At 41.6% G+C, this 18,220-nt stretch overlaps 1 protein-coding gene across 3 annotated transcripts in view; it reads left to right on the top strand.

The window, feature by feature from the left end:
• Positions 1 to 18,220, top strand: part of LOC124720053 (histone acetyltransferase KAT2A) — a 343,302-nt gene that overhangs the window by 225,520 nt on the left and 99,562 nt on the right. The gene's annotated exons all lie outside the window — the stretch shown is intronic.

Below are 18,220 nucleotides of genomic sequence, written 5' to 3'. Positions count from 1 at the left end.
AAAGTTGTTGTATTTGAACTGAGAATATGTTCAAGGATTCCGCAGCAAACAGAAGTTAGGAATATCCTTTCACCTTGAATTTTAATCCCAATTTTGAACTTTAATTTTATTTTCATCATTGTTTCTTCAGTGTATAGGTTGAACAGTAAGGTCAAAAGACTACTTCCCTGTCCTACACCCTTTTAAGTCTGAAGCCTATGTTTTTGGTGTTGCATTCTTGTTGTTTTCTCTTGGCTCTTGTACATATTGTATGTTATCCCTCTTTTCCTATAGCTTACTCCTATCTTTCTCAGAATTTCAAACACATTGCACCATTTTACATCGTCGAACACTTTTTCCACAAGTCCTACAAATGTGTCTTCATTTTTCTTAAGCCTCACTTCCATTGTCAGTCGCAATGCCACAAATGCTTCTCACGTCTTATTTTTCCAGAGGTGAGGCTGATAGTTATCTAACAGATTCTCAATTTTCTTTTCTATTCTTCTGTGTGTTATTCTTGTCAGCAGCTTGGATGCATGAGCTGTTAAGCTGATTGTGTGATAGTTCTTGCATTCATCTGATTTTTTTTTCCTCTATTTTTGGGATTGTGTGGATGATACTTTTTTCTGAAAGCCTGATTGTATGTCTCCAGATATGTAGGTTCTATACATGAATTTGAACAGTCACTTGGTTGCCATTTTCTCCAATGATTTCAGAAATTCCAAACAAACGTTATCAATTTCTTTTGCCCTATATGATTGCTCTATTAAAGTTTGACTGGATGCCTTATGTCTTCCATACCAACACCCATTTCTTCCTCAGTCACTTCATCTCACAAGTCTCCTTGTAGAGGCCTTCAGTGTACTCTAACTGTTCTCTTTCTCCTGTGCATTTAACAGTGCCATCCCCATTGCCTTCTTAATGGCAGTGCCCTTGCTTTTGATAGCACTGAAGATTGTCACAAGTTTTTTGTATAGTACAGTTATTGAAGTAAAATGTACCCACAAATATCTTTTGTTGTTGCCCCATGGCATCCATTAAAATGATACATATGAAACCTAATATTCACAATATATTTACGACACTGGAAAATGTTGTGGTACAGCAATGAGAAGTATTTGATGGTGTATTTTACTTTAGTAAATGCACCAAAGTGTTTGAAGATGAAATCATAAATGCTTCAAAATTGATTGCAAATAAAGTGAACAACAGACAGATCCTGAGAAAAATTCTGGGACCCATACAAACAGATGGTGAGTGCAGAAGACAAACCAGGAGCTATACAAACATACTGAGAAAATCACAGATTTAGCCAGGAAGAGACGTCTCGCTTTCTACCAACGTATCACAAGGATGGACCAAACAAGACTGACCAACCAACTTCTCAACTACTGAAAGAGCAGGAAGACCGTGACACCATGGCTGGTAGGAGTCAAGAAAGACATCCAGTGACTGAACGTAACGGAAAGTGACATTAGAAACGAGCACTTCTCAGAAGGATACTAAAAGAAAAGACATTTCAGGACAGATTGCCCCGTAAAAGGGCTGGTGCCCTTTGGACAAAGGAGGGAAAGGGGAAACACAGCCAGATAATGCGAGATTACTGGGCAAACATCAAGTCCCTTTCCAGGCTGAAAAGTTGAATAACGTGGTCCTTAGGTGGCCCATTCGAAATAAGAAGAGGAACAACAGACACAGGTGAGTGGAAAATTACTGTGAAAATTGGCTTGTCTGCTCCAAAACAGGGAGTCAGATTAGAAAATGAGGTACTGAAAGCAGTGGACGAGTTTTGCTATAGAAAAATGTCTGATGATGTCCAAAAGGGAGAGGATACAAAGTGAAGACCCGAGATAGCAAGAAAAATGTTTGTGAAAAACTGAAACATTTTAATGTATGATAGAATTGTTTAGGAAGTGTTGTCTGAAGGTAATTTATCCAGAGTGTAGCGTTTCACAGAAGTGAATTTGGAAGAAAAGCAGGTGCAACAAGAGAATAAAACCTTTTGAAATGTGGTGCTATAGAAGAATATTGAACATTAGATGGACGGATTGATGAGGAGGAGGTACTGAATTAATTGAAACAAGAAACTCGTAGCACAAATTGACTGAAAGATGGTATCGGTTGACTGGACACATCCTGAGGCATCAAAGAATCATCAGTTTGGTAATGGGAGGAAGTGTGGGGTTTAAAAATTGTAGAGGTAGATCAAGGCATGAATACAGTCAGCAGGTTCAGAAGGTTGTAGGTTGTTGTAGTTAAACAGAGGTGAAGAGGCTTGCACAAGATAGAGTGGCATGGAGAGCTACATCAAACCAGTATTCAGATTGAGGACCACAACAAACATATTACTAACTTATTTGAACAGAATAGGAGATTAATAACTTGTATATCAAGAGAAGGTATTGCAAGGTTTGAACTGTAGTTGATGGAGTAGAATCAAGACATGAGCTATGATGATATACTTGCCTCGGTAATCAAGTAAAGGAGCTGTCTGGAAATCCACATGGTTGGAATAATTTATAGTTAAATAAATTCTGATTCTTTGACAATAGGTTAGCTCTTCCGTGATGCAGTTTATTTCATTTTAGTTTGAGACAGTGAAAACTTCTGCCTTGAATAACTTTTCAACTGTACCAGTTGTGCAATCCACCAGCCTTAGACTTTGTTTTGTCACAGTGTAAATGTCACTATTTTGTTTGCAAATTGTTTGTGGTAATAGTTAGTCGCCAATTTTAAGTCTCAGTTATTTATTTTCTCCTGCAACATAATGCTTGTTTGACTTCATATAAGTCAGTTGATACTGTGTCCAATGCTAAATTTAGCACTGCAAATGTGTGTATACTCCACATTATCACCCTGCTCTTTTCTAATGCAAAATATTGCAGTAATTGGCTGTTAACTTTGTTCCTGTTTCACCATCACTAACACAGGAAACATTACAATACCATTTGTCAAAACTGTTTCTGTGTGTGTTGGAAGCATCTATGTGTTTATCAGTAACATATGAAATAACACATACAGACCATAATACACCAAACTCTGAACACATTTTATTGCACATACAACCATGACATTTCTTATAAAATCAGTACTGTTTAATGAACTCAGTCTGATGCAGCTAAATGTTTTGTGTAAATGAAGCATAATAACAATATTATGGATACATTTTCCAGTACAATAGATGAAAGCAACCTTTCAAGTGAGGTGTTTAGCTAAAACAAATGGTTCGGGGCATCAGATTAAAGTGTACCAGGACAATTTCTAAGAAACAGGGACAGTCTTGGAAAAATTGCAATGGATGGAAATGCTAAACACTAAGATCTGTGTGTCTGTTACCGCCTTTAATGTCCATGCTTTCATTACAGAGGGTGCAGTCTATGTTGATTTCAGAAAGGTAGTAGCTACTGGCACGTATATTGAACATCGTCTCATATTTTGCAAGATTTTTCTGGCACCTGGGAAGGTTAACAGTATAACAAGCTGACAATGAGGAATGTAGCATCACAACAAAATACACTGCCTGACAAAAAAGTGAACCACCAGAAGGTGAGGGGGAAATTAAACGAAACTTCATGGAACTTCCTGGCAGATTAAAACTGTGTGCCCGACCGAGACTCAAACTCGGGACCTTTGCCTTTCGCGGGCAAGTGCTCTACCATCTGAGCTACCGAAGCACGACTCACGCCCGGTCCTCACAGCTTTACTTCTGCCAGTATCTTGTCTCCTACCTTCCAAACTTTACAGAAGCTCTCCTGCGAACCTTGCAGCACTAGCACTTCCTGCCAGGAAGTTTCATACCAGCACACACTCCGCTGCAGAGTGAAAATCTCATTCTGGAAACATCCCCCAGGCTGTGGCTAAGCCATGTCTCCACAGTATCCTTTCTTTCAGGAGTGCTAGTTCTGCAAGGTTCGCAGGAGAGCTTGTGTAAAGTTTGGAAGGTAGGAGACGAGATACTGGCAGAAGTAAAGCTGTGAGGACCGGGCGTGAGTCGTGCTTCGGTAGCTCAGATGGTAGAGCACTTGCCCGCGAAAGGCAAAGGTCCCGAGTTCGAGTCTCGGTCGGGCACACAGTTTTAATCTGCCAGGAAGTTTCGTGTCAGCACACACTCCGTTGCAGAGTGAAAATCTCATTCTGGAAACTTCATGGGTTTGAGAAGGTGTCGTATGTTATTTCAGAGCCCACTTATTGGTATAACATTGCACCACCTGTGGTCTGGATGCATTCACTGATTCAGTTGGAAAGGGTGTCATGAAGCCATTGCTCCAAAGGGGTAACCAAAAATAAGTGGCATTATTTTTTAAAAGGCTATATATTTTCAAGCTGTTTACAAAGCAATCTTATCCCTTCAAAATACTCTCCATTACAACTAATACATTTGTCCCACCAGTGCTTCCACCTTGAGAAATGGCTGACAGCTCTCCCCGCATTTTTTCCTCGATTTCTTCAGTGCTCTCAAATCAGTGTTCTTTCATGCATGGAAATAAGAAAAATGCACACAGAACCAGATCAGATGAGTAAGGTGTGTGTGATACCGGAACTGTGCCATTTTTAGCCAAAAACTGTCTAACAGAAATGGCTGTGTGTGCAGGTGCATTGTCGTTGTGGAAGAACCAGTCTCCTGTATACCACAAATCGGATCGTTTTTGATGAAAACTGTTGCACAATCTTAAACTTCCAAATAAAAGGTTTGATTGATGGTTTGACCTGGGGGACCAAACTCTGAATGAACTACACCCTTGGCAACAAGAAAGCAAATCAGCGTTGTTTTGATGTTTGGTTTGACTTGACGACATTTTTTTTTTGGATGGGGTGATTATTATGTCCTCCATAGGCTTGACTGTCGCTTTGTTTCTGGGTTGTAACCGTAGCACCATGACTCATCACCAGTACTGATCTTTGACAAAAAAATCTGGATCAGTTTGAAGCTGTTGTTTCAAAGCACAACATATTTCAACTCAATGTTCCTGTTGATAGTCAGAACCCGAGGAACAAACTTGGCAGCAATCCTTTTCGTTTCCAAACCTTCCATAAAAATTCACTGAACCGTGCTCCAAGATAACCCACTAATCCCTGACAATTGACCAATTGCCTGTCAATGGTCTGTGAGCACATGCTCTCGAATTTTTTCAATGTTTTTGTCAAGTTGGGCAGTTTACGGACATCCAGAATGTGAGGTTTGTCATAAATCGTCATGTCGCCACTTTTAAATCGAGCAAACCACTCGTACAATTGAGTTTTTCCCTTAGCATCATCTTGGTAACCAGTTTTCAGTGTTGAAGCAGTTTCAGCAACATTTTTACCGAGTAGAAAACAAAAGTTGACAGCTGCACATTGTGCACTTAAACTTCCAAAACGAGAATAAAACAGCTCTAGGAAAAACAATCACTGCAGATGAACAGAACAAGCCAGATCGACAACACAGGTGGCACCGAACTGGCAGTGAGTTCCCCTACGCACGTCTAGCGGCAGAAATGCGTACTACACGAGCTCTGCCCATGGCAATGTTATTCCAGTGTTTTGGGTACCCCCTGTCGTATGGTGCTAATGGCAAGGAGAAGATGACGCCTTGTGGTGGCCAGTAGCGGCAGGTGTTGGTCCTGTAATGGTGTCTCTCTCTCTCTCTCTCTCTTTCTACTTCCCCCCCAACCCGTATCTTTTCTTGGGGCAAACTGGCTCACAACTCGTGTACCCCAGATACTGGCACTGGGGCAAATTTGTCGCCCGAGCTGTTCCTACACTGTTCTATCAGGGACAAATCTGGTGGTCTTGTTGGCCATTAGAAAACCTCAACATTATGTAGACAGTTTTTAGAGACACGTGCTGTATGTGAATGGGCATTGTCCTGCTGAAAAATGCAACCGTGATACTGTCACATGAGAGAGAATGCACGAGGATGCAGAAAGTCCTCATCTACTGTTGTGCCTCAGAGTTTCCTCAGTCAGTAACAGTCCTGAACTGGCAAACACTTCTCACACCGTGACGCATGTAGCATCCAGTTAGTGGTCCAGATGCTCAGTGACATTGGAGACTGGAGAAGGCCTGTCCAGAGCTAACTTGGAGATAGCTAACTGGAAGTTTGAAAGACTTGGAGAGTTTGGTCAGGAAATAATGAAATGGAGGCAATACTTGAATAATTACGATCTTCAGTTGTTCTTCTGAGGAAGAATTGGTTATTGACTTGAATGAAAGTACACTACTCCTGATTGATTCCAAAATCCCACAGAGTGAGGTATGCTGCAAGGTACACTATGTGATCAAAAGTATCCAGACACCCCCAAAAACATATGTTTTTCATATTAGGTGCATTGTGCTGCCACCTACCGCCAGGTACTCCATAGCAGTGACCTCAGTAGTCATTAGACATCGTGAGAAAGCAGAATGGTGGGGCTCCATGCAACTCACGGACTTCGAACGTGGTCAGGTGATTGGATGTCACTTTTGTCATACATATGTAGGCTAGATTTCGACACTCCTAAACATCCCTAGATCCACTGTTGCTGATGTGATAGTGGAGTGGAAGCGCGATGGGACACGTACAGCATAAAAGCACACAGGCTGACCTCATCTGTTGACTGACAGAGACTGCCGACAGTTGAAGAGGGTCGTAATGTGTAATAGGCTATCCAGACCATTACACAGGAATTCCAAACTGCATCAGGATCCACTACAATGACAGGTGGGAGGTGAGAAAACTGCTCATAACCCACACATCATGCCTGTAAATGATAAATGATGCCTGGAGTGTAAACATAGGATGAGTGAACAGTGGATAAACGTTGTGCGGAGTGGTGAATCATGGTACACAATGTGCCATCCGATGACAGGATGTGGGTATGGCAAATGCCCGGTGAACATCATCTGCTGGTGTTTGTAGTGCCAACAGTAAAATTCGGAGGTGGTGGTGGTATGGTGTGGTCGTGTTTTTCATGGAGAGGGCTTGCACCCCTTGTTGTTTTGCGTGGCACTATCACAGCACAGGCCTACACTGATGTTTTAAGCACCTTCTTGCTTCCACTGTCGAAGAGCAATTCGGGCATGGCGATTGCTCCTTTCAACACAATCGAGCACCTGTTCATAATGCACGGTCTGTGGCAGAGTGGTTTCATGGCAACAACATCCTTGTAATGGACTGCCCTGCACAAAGTCCTGACCTGAATCCTGTAGAACACCTCTGGGATGTTTTGGAATGCCGACTTTGTGCAAGGCCTCACCGACCGACATCGATACCTCTCCTCAGAGTTGCACTACGTGAAGAATGGGCTGCCATTCCCCAAGAAACCTTCCAGCACCTGACTGAACATATTCCTGCGAGAGTGGAAGCTGTCATCAAGGCTAAGGTTGAGCCAATACCACATCGAATTCCAGTATTACCAATGGATGGTGCCACGAACTTGTAAGTCATTTTCAGCCAGGTGTCTGGGTACTTTAGATCACATAGTGTATAATTTTAGTCAGTCACTGGCCAAGAAAACACTTCTTCAGAGAATGACCTCTTTGCAGCAGGCACATAATCAATGACTTTCTACACATCTACCAACTTCATTTTGGAATAGGTACTTGGTGTGTTGGGTAGGCCATTGAACTGCTGTCCATTAATTCTGTAATGATGGGCTCATGTTATTTCCTTAAGTGAAAAGTATGTCTTACTAATCCATCGATATACAGATTCGAAACACGCGCAAATTTGTCACTGCGTGTATATTCGGGAAAGCATTTTTGCAAACCAGTTTCCTTTCACTTCCAAGCTTTATATGGTAAAGAGACATTGCTTCCCTGCAGTTTTCACGACATTCTGATTCAGATTTCTGAGGACACTTCTGCTTTGCTTCCTTTGCCTCAATAAGGCACTGCAGATGTAAGACCTGGGCACCTTTGGTAGGAAAATCGAGAAATCTTGCCAAAATATTATTACGTCGAATTACGTTAATGGAATCGTAACATTTCATTCTACAACTGAAAGGATATTAATAACATAAGATTGGTATTGCTGGTAATATCGATATTACTTACATTATTACAGTTGTTTCAAGAAAGACTGATATTTATCTGCAAGATTTTCTAACTGATTTCCCTGGAACATAATCTTCTCTGTAATTTTGATAAGGCAGTCCTTGCTACAAGCTGTCTTTACCTTATTATATCATAATCTGCACTATTATTCTTCCTTTTTGGAGCTATAGTAATACAACTAACTGCCCCTCAATAAACATTAACAGTGACTGTTAGCACCACAAGAAGTGAAATAGATAATTTCATCAACAATGTGTAGTATTGGAGGAAAACAGGTTCTGCACTGGAATGAGCAGCATCTGTTGAAAAGAAATAAGTCAGTGACTCATTTGGTTTCAACAACAAACAGCATAAAGTGCACCACCTTTTCTACCATTTGCAGGAGCATGACGTGTTTCATGTCAACACCAAATGATAGGCTATACTTTTAGATGTACTATTCAGAAAAAAAAGAGAAAATTGAAATTTTTGACTTATTTGGTTTCAACAATTTGTGATTCAGTTGTGTGCTTGAGTGCTTAAAAGACCAGACTGAGCATATACAATTGACAGAAGTTAGAATGTTACCTGAACATGTGCTGTGGGCACACAACAGTGATACTGTGTAATTTTGCCATGGGGTCACAGCATGCTTGTACAATTAGAAGGCATCTGCTATGCAGAAACTTGTCACTCTGTATCTCCAATAAAACCTGACTACTCATTTCTGTCAGATGAAATGAATGATTAGGGATAAATCAGAGTCTCCAGCTACTTAAATAATCACTATTTGCCTTGGGGGAAAAATGTTGTTGGCAAGTTTGCATAAATTAATCTTAATTGTTGATAACCGATTCTGACAAATGTAACTGTTGTTGAGTTGCATTGTATACTTCACCTAAGATGGATCCACAACATATGTAATGTGTGAGACAAACATAAAAGAGGTATACAAACGCGCATTTTGCTGTGTATTGTGCATTTTAAGAATTAACAAGCCTCTAAGAATACTATGTATACGAACAGCCCATGTGCACAAGGGGCTTTTTGACTGTAAATGGTTTTGTTTTTGACAGATCTGTCTGTAATGTGCTGTATTTTATCCACCATAATGACAACATGGCATGAGGTATTAGCTTGCAGTGGAACACATTTTACAACAAGAACTTTTCGAAGACCGGAAGATGACAGACAAGATAGACTGATTTATGCAATCTTGGCTATTGACAGATTTTTCCCAAGTAAAATATAGAATGCTCCTAAGTTTAATATGAGAAAATTGTCACTGTCTGTCTGTAGTATGGAAATACCATATTACATATTACTTTAATGTACTGACATGAAATGGTTTGCTTGGAGGGCCAGTCTGTAAGTAGATGAGAACTTTGGGATACATCCATCTTGTTCCGACTGCCTGAATGTAAGTTGCATGTCTGAGGATGTTTGTGTGGACTTGGGTTCAATGTGAGCAGAAAATGAAAGAACAGACGTTACAAAATTTTAAAAAAAAGTTAACTGAAATAATGGCACTCTTTCAGAAAGTGCACACTTATCAAATCAAAATCTGCTGCTGGGTAACATTCAAAACTCTATTGCTCCATTCTGTAAGTTTTAACTGCTCTCCACTTTAAACTGAAGTTAAATTATTATGTCTGACTAATATCTAGTTGCATGAATGGAAACTTTTGCACGAGAGAAGTTGCTACCGCAATATTTTAATACAAATGTCTCTCACACTCCCAGTTATAAATTTAACTCCTGTCTGAATTCTCAAGCCTATAACACAAAATATTAGGCAGTTACAGTTCATAACCACACCCTAACTGCCTCTTGTTGACAAAGTCACCACCTGCAAAAGAATTTCTGTGGCTCTGCAGAATTCCTGTGATCATCAACTCTGAAAATTCTCAACACTGTGGGGAAGCCATCTTGGCTGCAATGGCGTACCTGCTCTGCAGCATGGGAATCAGTGTCCAAGTTGTGTATTAATTTCGAGAAAAGTCCAGAAATTAATCTCTAAAAATAGAGCATAAACGACCGTGGTGCAGGCTTTACTGATTTCCCAGGATAAAAAGTTCCCCCACGAGTTACGAGACACCAAATAATGTTCCGAGCCACAGACTAGGGAGACTTTAAAATAACCAAACAATTAAATGTACCTTTTCCATGAACGATCTTCGTAGCCACATTTCAGGATACATCGTCCTCTTGTTTGAGAGAAAATGTTATCATAACTAATCAAATTACGTTCTGTATTCAAAATGACAGCTTCCAACAATATCGGTAATTGCAGTTCAACCGTGATACTACCATCGGATTCCTCTCTGTAATTGCTAAATCAGAAAATAAGTTCATAGTACAAGTAATGTTCTACATTGTATCCACTGGGTTTTTATATTGTGAATCAGAGATAATCTCTCTTCTCTCACAGTCATAATGAGTCTTTGATCCATATAGATAACTTGTGTAGTTGCGCATAAATATTTGTGCTAAAAGAGAAAAAGTAATAGGAAAAGGGTGATATTACAAACTTGTAACGTGCTATAATGGCATAGTAGGTACAGGGGGTGATGGGGAGGGGGGGGGGGGGGGGGGGATCCAGTGACATTTGGTTTGGTAACAGTTGTTTGACTGGTTTATTTGGTTCAGCCTGTAACAGAGATATTGTGATACATAGTCCTCTGCAGTCCCCATGGTGGAACAACATATGTAAAGAGGCAGTACTTCGAAAGAACAAAGCCTTCAGAGAATGGTTCCAGACCCGAACAGAGGAAGCTAGGGTAAAATATAAGGAAAGCAAGAAAGCGGCACAGACCATAGTAAGGGCGGAGAAGAAGAAGTGGATGGAAAAATGGACAAGAATGTTAGAAGAGGACAGTGAAGGGAACAAAAAAGTACTTTACACCATGGTAAGAAATAAGAGGAATGACAGAAGCGAGTGCCTGAGGATCATGGATAATAATGGAAGAGTTGTGGAGGAAATGCATGAGCTCAAAAAGATTTGGAAGGAGTACTTTGAAGATCTGTTGAATGCCGCCAAGCGGGTAACTAACAGCGATGGAGAGCCTAAGGCAGCAGACGATTATAATAGGGGGGAAATTGATGATCTAACTTGGAATGAAGTGGAAGAAGCCATAAAGAGGATGAAAGGGGGCAAGGCACCAGGTTGGGACGAAGTAACAGTGGATATGATACGAGCAGCAGGAGAAGTAGGAACCCAGTGGCTATACAGAGTGCTGAGGGTGGTGTGGAAGGAGAACAGAATTCCTGAGGATTGGAAGAAAGGAATTATAGTCCCGATCTTCAAGAAAGGGGATAAAAGGAGATGTGAGAACTACAGAGGAATCACCCTGCTATGCCACTGTGGAAAAATCTATGAAAAGATCCTGGAGAAGAGAATAAGAAGCAGTATTGAAAGTAGACTGCAAGAGGAGCAGTATGGTTTCAGACCGGGAAGATCAACAACGGACCTCATATTTGCGGTAAGGCAACTGCATGAAAGGCACTATGAGTACGGGAAGGACTTAATCGTGGCCTTTTTAGATATTGAGAAGGCATATGACAGTATCTATAGGGACAAGCTATGGGATGTGCTGAACGCAAAAGGGATAGATGAAGAGATAACACGAAAAGTCAGAAAAATGTATGAGGGAAGTGAGAGTTGTGTGAAAGTGGGGAGGGAACGTACTGCATGGTTCAAGCTGGAAAATGGGCTGCGACAGGGAAGTGCACTTTCGCCTTTATTGTTTATTATTGTTATGGATGAAATCCTACAGCAAGTATCAGATGCAATTGGAGATCATAAAATGAAAGAAGCAGTGCTTTTTGCCGATGACCTGATGTTATGGGGAAATTGCGAGGAGGAGGTGCAAGAGCAGTTAGATGTATGGGAGGCGACGGCAGCACAATATGGAATGCATTTCTCTGCAAAGAAAAGTGAAATAATTGTCACAACAAGGAAGAAGAATAGGCCAAATGTGGATATAACTTGTGGAGGGGAAAAACTACAAGTGGTAGAGAACTTCAAGTACCTGGGAAGCATGATTGAAAGTAAGGGGGGAAACGCAATGGAAATAAATGAAAGGTGCAGAAAAGCAGGGCAGTTCTTCAAATGCATTAGGGGGCTTATTTGGAGCAAGGAGGTGCCACAGAAATCCAAGGGATTTATATACCGAACCTACTTTGTCCCCATATTGGCATACGGAAGTGAGACATGGGTAATGCACAAAAGCGACAAAAGTAGAATACAAGCTAGTGAAATGAAGTTCCAGAGGAGCAGGTTGAGTGTAACAAGACGAGACAGATTGCGAAATGTGTATGTGAGGGAAAGACTAAAGGAGGAACCAGTACAGGACAGGATAGAAAAATCAAGACTGCAGTGGTATGGACACATGAAGAGAATGGATGAGGGAAGAATTGCAAAGAGGATGTTTGATCTGCAACTGGAGGGGAAGAGGCCCAGGGGAAGACCAAGAGATAGATGGGTGAAGGGAGTGAAGGAATGTGTGACGAGAAGAGGAGAGAACTGGACGAAGGTGGAAGAGGGGGAATGGTGGAAAGACAGAACACGATGGAGAGGCTTGTGTTCCCGACAGACCCAGCCAGTGGCTGGAAACTGTCCAAGATGATGATGATGATGAGTCCTCTGCGGCACCCTCACTTGCTGTGATCTGGGAGTGGAGTGACCTTGCTTGGTAGACTGGTTTATTTGGTTCAGCCTGTAACAGAGATATTGTGATAAATAGTCCTCTGCGGCACACTCACATGCTGTGACCTTGGAGTGGAGTGACATTGCTTGGTAGCCAGTCTAGATCTATACTCTGCTGCAAGCCACCTTAAAGTGTATGGCGAAGTGCACTTGCTGCAAGCCACCTTAAAGTGTATGGCGAAGTGCACTTTATGCCAGTTCGCAATATGTGAAATAGAAATTTACTAAACAACCCTATGTGGTCACGTTTAATGTTTGCTGTAGCTGTGCAATTCACAGCAGAGCACTCAGTAAAATACTGAATATTCAGAGGCTGTCTGAGAATGCGTAATGTAGGTGCATAGAACAAAACTAAACTCAACTGCCATCATTCACTAATCCAACTATAATGCCATGTATGACACATCGGACGTGTTTTCTGGTGAAGGATTCGATTGACTTGCTACCTTGTCATCAAACATTTGCAGTTTCCATTCGAAAGCCATTTCCTTTTGTCTGCTAATAGAGCAGTTGTGCACAATCAGTTGTCATTATAGGTCTCTTCCTTATAACTGCCGGAGTGGCTGAGCGGTTCTAGGCGCTACAGTCTGGAACAGCTTGACTGCTAAGGTCACAGGTTTGAATCCTGCCTCGGGCATGGATGTGTGTGATGTCCTTAGGTTAGTAGGTTTAAGTAGTTCTATGTTCTAGGGGACTGATGGCCTCAGAAGTTAAGTCCCATGGTACTCAGAGCCATTTGAACCGTATAGCTCACTCTTGCAAACTGATGTTACACCATGTCACAGATGCAAATCTGAATAAAGTCAACAGTGGAAGGAAAAAAAGAAAAGAAAAAGAATTTGGCACGTGTGGTTGGAACACGGCTTTCCCCGGTAACAGTCCAACATCTTAACCATGACACCATTTATCTGACAGTCTGCTCTATACTGCTGCACTTCTTGTTCATGGACCGTTCACTGTTTCTATTTTGCTTTTTTTTTTTCCTGCCCAATACCCTTTTTTACTATTTTCATGCTTGATCACCGAGCAAGGTGGTTAGCACATTGGACTTGCATTTGGGAGCATGACAGTTCAAACCCGTCTCTGGCCATCCCGATTTGGGTTTTCCACGATTTCCCCAAATCGTTTCAGGAAAATGTTGGGATGGTTCCTTTGAAAGGCTGCAGCCAATTTCCTTCCCCATCCTTCCCTAATCCGAGCTTTTGCTCCGTCTCTAATGACCTCGTTGTTGAAGGGACATTAAACACAAACTCCTCCTCCTCATGCTTGATCTGTGTTCTGTTTTTGACGGCTATCCACTGGACCCTCTTACCACTAAATCTGAGGTGGATGCAATGAAGGGTTCCCCTTGTGAGTTGTGAGGGGAGTGTTCCTTTGTGGCCAGATAGTGCAACTCCGGGAGGTGGTGGGTGACTCCAGAGTCACCATCCAGGACTGGAGCAACTGAATCCCATTCTCTGCCAGGGTTTCAACTACCGTATTTACTCGAATCTAAGCCCCACTTTTTTTCCGGCTTTTGTAGTCCAAAAAACCGCCTGCAGCTTAGAATCGAGTGCAAAGCAAACGGAAGTTCTGAAAAATGTTGGTGGGTGCCGCCACAACTAACTTTTGCCGTCGAATATATGTAGCGCTACACAGGCATGCTTTGTAGGCACAAAGATAAATACTGGCGCCAAATCCTCTGCGTCAGTAAATAAATTAAAAAAAGGTGGAAGACGAGCTTTTTTCTCCGCCCCAAGTTTCGGCCACTGCATTTTCATACATTATCCAATGAAGTAAATACAAATTCCGTGTTGTTCATCTTCGAATGTAGCAGCATATCAATGTACTATGCAAATCCGACTGGCAAGACTGTTTGGGATGTTTGTCAATATGGCCAACTCTACTTGTCAGGATGGCCAACTCTACATTCTGAATTTTTTCCTATCTGTGAGAAGAGATGGTTGCTAATAGGAACTTTTATGAATTGTGAATCACATGCAGTATTATCTTCACCATAAGAATAATACGAATATAAACATTTTGCCATGTATTGTTTCGTGTTTGCTGCTATCTCATATAAATCCTGTCTGCCTAATAAACTATGAAACTAGAGTGAGACAACAGCAAACGCGGAAGAATATACATATCATGTCATGTTTATATTCATATTATTCTAATGCCTAATAGTGATACAGTCAGAAATGAAGCACGGCAATTGACTAGATTTTTAAATCTAAGATGACTAATTTCTGTGCAGAATGTAATGTACTAAAGAGGCGTCTGGAAAGATTTTCAAACGGAGAAAAATTTTCGCTAAATTCTCGTTCAGAACATCTTCTATCATACGCAGTCTATTATTTGGTTCTTGCTGATCATTATCAAAGAAAGCAGCAGTGTAAGTAACAACAAAAAGCAGTCTCTTGCCATTGTTTCGCTAATAAGACAATTCCTCTCTCTTTTTTTTTAATTATAAGCGGCGGTAGCGCACACCAAAGCAAGCCATGCCGCAAGCGGCGACAGGCCATAAACACGCATTATCAGAATGCGACAAACAATGCATGACAGTATAGTAATGCATTTTCAGCTTAGAGTGACGTAAACACCTATAACAAAGAAAACGGCGCTTATCAGATCAAAAAAAAAAAAAAAAAAAAAAAAAAAAAAAAAAGCAATCAATTCAAACCAGACGAAGCACGTGAAAAAGGAAGGATACCCGTATAAATACGGACGGAGCGCCCGACGCATAGCAACGACTACCTGGTATAGCTTAACTGCTAAGCTTACGACTCGAACTAAACTACTGTAGTTGTATCGTCATTCATTCAACCTAAATTGTGTCTCATATTGCAATGGACCAACTTTGTTTCGATTTGGAGATGCGGCCTAAAACTTTTCTCTCCCCTTGAATTTCGAGTCTCAAATTTCAGGTGCGGCTTAGATTCGTGAAAATTTTTTTTTCCTTGATTTTGAGTCTCATTTTTCAGGTGCGGCTTAAATTCGAGTAAATACGGTACCTCTCGTTGTGCCCTGAAATGAGGAATGTCCTACCCGCCCCTCCCTCGGTGGTATTCCACATCCCACTGAACCTGTGCAATATCCTCTTCTATCCCTACTCCACCCCTGGTCCTGGGTCCTTGCCTCGTGGCTTATATACCTGTAGTATACCTAGACGCAAATTCTGCCTCATACATCCTTCCACCACACCACCACCACCAACTCCAGTCTGGTCACAAGCCTCATCTGTATCCCATTAAAGTCAGGACAACCTGTGGAAACAGTCACATAATATACAAGCTAAGCTGCAACCATTGTGCTGTGTTTTGTCGGGGCATGACAACCGACAAGCTATCTGCACGAGAGGCCACCAACAGACCTTAGCCGAGAGATAGCTGGACCACCCAGTTGCTGAACGTGTTGCCAATACAGTGTGCTTAACAGTCTGTGGCATTTGGATCCTTCCTACCGACATCATCGTTACAGAATTTTGCAGGTGGAAACTGTCCCTGCAATGTATCCTATGTTCCTGTAATGCTCCTGGCCTCAACCTTCACTAGTCCCTGTCCTCATGCACCTGTCCCATTCCCTGCTCCCACTCCATCACTATACAGCTTTCTATTTCACAAATGCACCACTAATCTTTTTCCGTACTCCTCTCCTCTCCCCATCGCCCCCCAGTCCATTCCCCCATCAGCACCTAGTTGCTATCTCTGTCCCCACCATGCCCCGATATCCTCCCACAGGCAGCACTAAATCCTTTGCCACCTCTACCCTGTTACCTCTCCCCCTCATCACCTCAGCCCCCTCCTCACCCCCATCACCTAGATCGCTTCTCCCATCCAGTGCAGTTGCTTTGCAGTATGGCCTCAGTGGCCAGAGAGAGTAGTCACGTGTATGCGCGCTGTGCTTCTGTAAATGTGTCTGTGTGTTGTCTGCTTCAGAAGAAAGCATTTTGGCTGAAACTTATATGTAAAGCAATCTTTTTCTTCTGGCTGACAGTGACTCAACATCTCATCAATATGGTGAGTACTGGACAAAAAAAATGACCATGTTATGTTGTAATGCCAGTCCTGACAAAACTCTACCATCTGGTGAGCAAGATGTATGAGACAGGCGAAATACCATCAGACATCAAGAAGAATATAATAATTCCAATCCCAAAGAAAGCAGGTGTTGACAGGTGTGAAAATTACTGAACCATCAGTTTAATAAGTCACAGCTGCAAAATACTAATGCGAATTCTTTACAGACAAATGGAAAAACTGATAGAAGCCGACCTCGGGGAAGATCAGTTTGAATTCCGTAGAAACGTTGGGACACGTGAGGCAATACTGACCCTACGACTTATCTTAGAAGCTAGATTAAGGAAAGGCAAACCTACATTTCTAGCATTTGTAGACTTAGAGAAAGCTTTTGACAATGTTGACTGGAATACACTCTTTCAGATTCTGAAGGTGGCAGGGGTAAAATACAGGGAGCGAAAGGCTATTTACAATTTGTACAGAAACCAGATGGCAGTTACAGGAGTCGAGGGACACGAAAGGGAAGCAGTGGTTGGGAAGCGAGTGAGACAGGGTTGTAGTCTCTCCCTGATGTTGTTCAATCTGTGTATTGAGCAAGCAGTAAAGGAAACAAAAGAAAAATTCGGAGTAGGTATTAAAATCCATGGAGAAGAAATAAAAACTTTGAGGTTCGCCGATGACATTGTAATTCTGTCAGAGACAGCAAAGGACTTGGAAGAGCAGTCGAACGGAATAGACAGTGTCTTGAAAGGAGGGTATGAGTTGAACATCAACAAAAGCAAAACGAGGATAATGGAATGTAGTTGAATTAAGTCGGGTGATGCTGAGGGAATTAGATTAGGAAATGAGACACTTAAAGTAGTAAAGGAGTTTTGCTATTTGGGGAGCAAAATAACTGATGATGGTTGAAGTAGAGAGGATATAAAATGTAGACTGGCAATGGCAAGGAAAGTGTTTCTGAAGAAGAAAAATTTGTTAACATAGAGTGTAGATTTAAGTGTCAGGAAGTCGTTTCTGAAAGTATTGGTATGGAGTGTAGCCATGTATGGAAGTGAAACGTGGATGATAAATAGTTTGGACCAGAAGAGAATAGAAGCTTTCAAAATATGGTGCTACAGAAGAATGCTGAAGATTAGATGGGTAGATCACATAACTAATGAGGAGGTATTGAATAGAATTGGGGAGAAGAGGAGTTTGTGGCACAACTTGACTAGAAGAAGGGATCGGTTGGTAGGACATGTTCTGAGACATCAAGGGATCACCAATTTAGTATTGGAGGGCAGCGTGGAGGGTAAAAATCGTAGAGGGAGACCAAGAGATGAATACACTAAGCAGATTAAGAAGGATGTAGGCTGCAGTAGGTACTGGGAGATGAAGAAGCTTGCACAGCATAGAGTAGCATGGAGAGCTGCATCAAACCAGTCTCAGGACTGAAGACCACAACAACAACAACAGCAGCAACCACAACATGTTGTAGTGATTAAAACTTTATAACTAACCCTCATACAAGGCTTGCTCTGGAATTAAGGTACCCTTCATT

The sequence above is a fragment of the Schistocerca piceifrons genome, chromosome 11 (assembly GCF_021461385.2).
Source record: "Schistocerca piceifrons isolate TAMUIC-IGC-003096 chromosome 11, iqSchPice1.1, whole genome shotgun sequence".
Taxonomy (NCBI): Eukaryota; Metazoa; Arthropoda; class Insecta; order Orthoptera; family Acrididae; genus Schistocerca; species Schistocerca piceifrons.
The sequence above is the reverse complement of the archived record's forward strand: the minus strand, read 5'-3'. Positions and strand labels throughout refer to the sequence as shown.